Source organism: Balaenoptera borealis (assembly GCF_965194805.1).
Source record: "Balaenoptera borealis genome assembly, chromosome: 6".
NCBI lineage: Eukaryota > Metazoa > Chordata > Mammalia > Artiodactyla > Balaenopteridae > Balaenoptera > Balaenoptera borealis.
The window spans coordinates 42,914,619-42,920,618 of record NC_138863.1 but is presented as its reverse complement, the minus strand read 5'-3'; positions in this window follow the sequence as shown (position 1 = coordinate 42,920,618).

Genomic DNA, 6,000 nt, shown 5'->3' with positions numbered 1-6,000 from the left:
CTCACTGTGAAAGTAGTGTTTGTTGTAAAAAATTTTGAAAATACCAAAAAGTATATTAAAAAACCCAACAATGCATTGCCATTTAGTTGTGTATGTATCCTTCTACTCATTTTTCTATGTATAGAAATTACTTTCTTTTTAAACATCGGAATCTTACTGCTACAGTTTGCAAGTATTTTTAAATTTTAAAAATAAGTCTTGATCATTTCCCCATTTCATTAAATGTTATTCTACAATGTCATTTCTAATGATTGAATAGTATTCCGTTGGAAAGAGGTACGACAATTAATTAACTCTACATTTCTTAGGCTTGAGCAAATACATGAATCCTTTTCAATGGAAAAATAAATTCTCATGCTCCCTCCTGAGTTGACTTATGTTATTTTTATTGTGTAGTTACTCTCTGTATAGAAATATAAAATTAGTATTAATTAGTCATGATCTTAACCTGTCTACAACTATAAAACCAATACAAATTTACATTTAAATTTAGGTATAAAATCAATATAATTAAAACGGCAACAGTCGTTGATAGTTTAAGGTGATAGTTTATGTTTAAAAGTAGGATGATAAATCCTACTTTTTATATTTTCTTTCTTGGCATGGTTCATTTGATTTTGAGCCTGGTGGACCATCATCTGAATTATCTTGAATATCATCGTCATTATTTTTCCTTCTAATAATAAACTCATTTTAAACCTGTGATCTATTATTTTCATGGGTCAGTCAATTTAATGGTGCACTTCAAAGTACATCAACAGAAGTTGAAACAAAAATTCTTTACTACTAAACCTATTTTTGTTAGATACAAAGACAGCTACTCACAGTGTGAATGTGACATTGACAGCTATTTACCAGTGGTAACTCAGGCCTCCCACAGCTCTTCTCTGAACTGGCATGTCGACTATGTTCTTAGAGTACTCTGTGGAGTTAGCCTTCGCTTGGCACTACTAATGTGACTATAAACACAAACACAAACTTGGGCATTGAAATCATAGCATAGCTGTTAGCTATAAATTGGTCTACCAGATGGTCCAGAATATCTTTACATGAACTTTTTTTTTTTTTAAAGTACACCTGAATTATACATTATTTAATTTTTATTTATTTATTTATTTATTTTTGGTTGTGTTAGGTCTTCGTTTCTGTGCTAGGGCTTTCTCTAGTTGCGGCAAGCGGGGGCCACTCTTTATTGTGGTGCGCGTGCCTCTCACTATCGCGGCCTCTCTTGTTGCGGAGCACAGGCTCCAGACGCGCAGGCTCAGTAACTGTGGCTCACGGGCCTAGTTGCTCCGCGGCATGTGGAATCTTCCCAGACCAGGGCTCGAACCCGTGTCCCCTGCATTGGCAGGCAGATTCTCAACCACTGCGCCACCAGGGAAGCCCCATACGTGAACATTTTTAAGATTATCGTCAAAATAAAAACACTGGATTAAATAAAAAAACCTCTTTCATAACTTAAACCCTCAAGTATAAGGCTTTTGGAGCCCTAAATTGACCAAATTCTCTACTACTTGATATCTGGTATATTAGTTTTTCATTGCTGCCATAACAAATGACCACAATTTAGTGTCTTAAAACAACACAATTTGTTTAGTCTTAACAGTTCTAGAGGTCAGAAATCCTAAAATTGTGGTGTTAGCATGGCTTCATTCCTTTTGTAAGATCTAGGGGAATGTCTGTTTCCTTGCCTTATCCTACTTCTAGAGACCGCCGTGTTCTTGGCTCATGGCCCCATCCTCCATCTTCAAAGACCTCACTCCAGTTCCTGCATCATTGTCCCTTCAGCTTCTATGCCATTAACCCATTTGCCTTCCTCTTATAAGAAATTTTGTGATTACATTGAGCCCATCCAGATAGTCTTGGGATAATCTCAAGATCCTTAACTTAATCATACCTGCAAAATCCTTTTTATCATGTAAGGTAATATATTCATGTAAGGTAATATATTCTGTAAGGTAACGTGGACATCTTTGGGGAGGCCATTATTCAGCCTACCATATCTGAATACTAAAAACTTCCCTTGTTATAAACGAGGCTGTGATGTTATATGTAAGTTACAAACAAGGCTGTGACATCATGTTGTTGTAGTCATCAGCCATGATTATTCTTCTGGGATAAATTTCTAGTGCTGGAATGTATAAATCACAGGTTTGTACACTTTTTAAAAAGGATTTTTAAATAAACAATGCCAAATTACCTTCTGGAAGGGTTGTACCAAATTATACTCCTGACAGCTGTGCATAGAGTACCTTTTCCTGTTCCTTGACCACAATGGGTATTATTATTTGTTAAAAATTCTTTGCTATTTGATAAGAAAATATATTCACTATTATTTTATTTTAGGGTAATTTGATATTAATTGTTTTGATGACATTGAACATTTTAAAATATATTCACTGGTCATTTGTACAAAAGAATGATAATTTAAATGAAAATTTTAGTCAAGGCTACATTGCTTATAGGGGTTTGCTTTGTTATACAGAAATCACCTAACCTGTAAGTGGTATCTTTCTGAAATTGCAGTATCAGGAAGAAAATGTAAAATGCCTTTGAACTAAAGTTCACATCAGAATGTTTAGGAGAGTGAGCTAATTGTTTAGATGGATGCAAGGATGATAACTGTTCAGGAGGAAATTAATTCAGCCCAGTGTGTTCTGTGTATAGGGGCATTATGCCCTTCTAACTGGGATAGCCTGATCATACACAGAGGCGTGTCAGAGCCGGAGAGTGTCATTTGTTGCTGCTGCACTAGGCTGTGGTCTTCTCTCCAGGGAAAACATCTTGTGATGTGTTTACGTCATTGCTCAGTAAGAGCTAGATATTTTGTCTGGGACCAATCATTACCTCATTATGATTGTAAAAATATGAGCAACAGAAAAACTTTCTAAATAGATGACCATTTGAAGGAGTTTTAGAAATTGTTTTCTAATACTGTTATTACATGCTCAATGAATAAACATTTTAAATTCAGGTAAGCACAAGAAAAAAAGAAGTCATGGTGAAGAAGGAATATTTCCTAAAGCCTTCTCTTATCCTCAGGATGGTTGAGAAGTCAGAGGCCTGTGATGTGAGTCACGAGAGAGTCTACAATGGTAAGACTGAACACGTTAGAAACAGTGGGCAGGGTGTTACAGGTGGCTAGATTTGATTTGTATAAAGACTCTAGCTTTTCTCCCTCCGAAGAATTCCTAACTTGTTGCCAAATTAGGAAAAACAGGCACAACACAAGGCATTTAACCCTGTGGAAACCTTGCTAAAATATTGCTGTTAGAGTTTTGGGAGCTAAGGATATCCTCCTTTTCCTTGTTGAATCACACCAGGGCTTTGCTTTCCTTGAAGAAGACAAATGTCAGTGGTTTTCTTCCTTTAAGATCTCCAGGAAGAGGCTGTTTTTAGCCAAGAGCTGCTGCTTTGCCTATCGCCGCAGTGCTGTGTAGGAAGCCTGGTAGAGAAGGCAGCTGGAGAGGAGGACGTCTGAAACTGAGCCCGTGCAAGGAGAGAGCTGGGCAATCAAGAGAGAATGTGCTGGGACTTAAGCACCCAGCAAGTGCATCTTTTAGGTATAGCAGGCCAGGGAGCCTCTGGCAGTGTCTAGCCTTTCCAGGCTCTTTCATTTGCCTGGTGTTCTAGGAAGATCTGATTTATTTGTAGCATTTCAATGATATTGTGAGGTTAAAAATGTTTCCTTGTGCGTAGTAATTAACAACAGGCTCTGCAGAATGGAATATTCCAGGACTTGGAGGATGCTAGGTATTTTATCAGCTGCAGCCAGCAGATGGTGGTAGCGTACCGTAAAAAAGCAAATAAATTGCGCTTGGTGAAGCTGGGAGGTTCAGTTTTGTTTTGCTTTGTTATTTAAGCTTGACAGTGCCCGTCTATATATTCTGTGGGCGCAGAGTGTTTGAGCCCAGTCTGATCTTAAACTTGTTTTATGATGATATCATTATTTTTTACTGCTACAAATTAACTGTCGGTTTCAATCTGCCCCATGTTTCAGCTGCCTTGCGGGATCATCTTGTCATTTATGCAGCTTTCCAATTTTATGGCTGAGATCAAGAATGATTCCTTAAAGGCACATGGGAAACACAGTGTGTCTTTAGAATGAAAAGTGGGAAAGTGGATGTGAACTTTGCTACATCGCATACTGTAGGTAGGCAGGAAAGATAGATAAGGGCAAATCACTAAGGCCCCTTTCAGTTTGAAATTTGAGTGTCTTGACATTTACTCAGGTGCAATCATTCATGTAAGTATCCATAGTGACCTACTATCAATGGAGTGAAATGGAGCTAGGTGAGTGCCAATATTATCTTACAGAATTATATTCAAACATATGAAAGTGTAAAGAGGAACTTGCAGGCAGCACCAGTGCTTCCAGATCTGTAGGAGAGTCTTTCACTAGGATATAAAATATCACTTGAAGTCATTCATTCATTCTTCCTTACATCTAATGCTTATTGAGTGCCTACTAGGTGCCTGCTCTTGTTCCAGGTGCTGGGGAGTCCTTGCAAACTTATTAGGCAGAAACTTGATTGCTGCTTAATCTTTTCTGGAAGTGTAAGGGCAAAAAAGAGATTAAGATCCCCTTTATAGAGATGGCACAGCACCATTGATTGATGATAAACTTGAAGGAGAAAGGGGTCATATCCCAGCTTGCCCCAGTCAAAGATTTCCATCAGCAGCACACTGTCATAAATCTATCACTGAATTCTGCTGCCAGCTAGCACGCTGTCTGAGGATGTACTGAGAGACAGGGAGAACTCCCTGCCAAATTATCTGCCGTCTACAGAATGTTTGTTACTCTAGCTTCCTAAGTAATGTGATACCTGCTCCTAGAACTTGCTGGTTTTTATCAGAATTGAATAAAAATGGCTATTCTATAGCATGCTCAATATGGGCCAGGCGCTTTTCAGGTATTGTTTCAGTCTTTATAACACTTATTCAAGGTAGTCATTATTATACTCTTTTTAGATATAAGATAACTGAGGCTTAAAGAGGTCGATTAACTTGCTTGGTAAACAGCCAAGCCAGGAATTTCACAAAGGGTCTGTCCATGCTCCTCCCACTATGCCATACTCCCTCTCTTTTGAAGCATCGTTTGCTACAGCACTGTTCCATTGGCTAGAACAGGTATGGAAGAGAGATAAAGGCAGCCATCCCAAGATTTGTGCTGAGAGGATGACAGATGTAATGGAGTCAGGCAGAATGGGCCCTGAGTCGGCCCCTCATCTGGTCTGCCGAGCTTTGGAATGTCGGGAAACAAAATCAGCAGACATGGCCTGGAGGTTTAGCCAGCAGAAATGGGGTGGCCTGTTCTGAGCAAAGTCTTCAGGGCAGCAGACCAACTGTGGAGCTACAGGCAAAGAAACAAAGCACAGTTACAACTGCCACACCAGGAAAATCTTTACTTGAATGCAGGGTATAGAGAGGATGGATAGCGATGCATTGGTCTTTTCAGCTCCACTCTCAGGCAAGGGTAACAACGGCGGCTGACAGAAGCATTTTGAAACTCAGACAGCCACCGATATTTACCTATAGAGAGAAAGTGTGCAGGGTGGGATAAATGCACAGAAACACTTTGAACACTAAGCGTTGTGCAAATGCATCCACTATTGATTCTTAGCGGAAATGTTCACATCTGCCTCATGAACAAATATTACTCCTGAGACCACCTTTAACAAAATATTTAGTCTGACTTCTCCAGACTGCATTTACAAGCTCATTTCTCTCTTTACGTTTAGGGCTTTCCACTGAGATGGAGGTAGGCTCTGTGCAGCAGTCCTAGAAGACTTGCACAAGAAGAATTTCAGATGACAGAAAATAATCCTAAGCTATTGTGCAGTGGGTTTCCATTGAAAGGTATCATATCAATGCCGTAGAAAAAGAATGAGAATTATAGGAAGTTAATATAAAGAGATATAAAGGCACATTAGGGTATAGCATCAACTGGTGTGGCAGACCTTGGAATGCCAGGAAGCAAAATTGTCATTCATTGCCTTT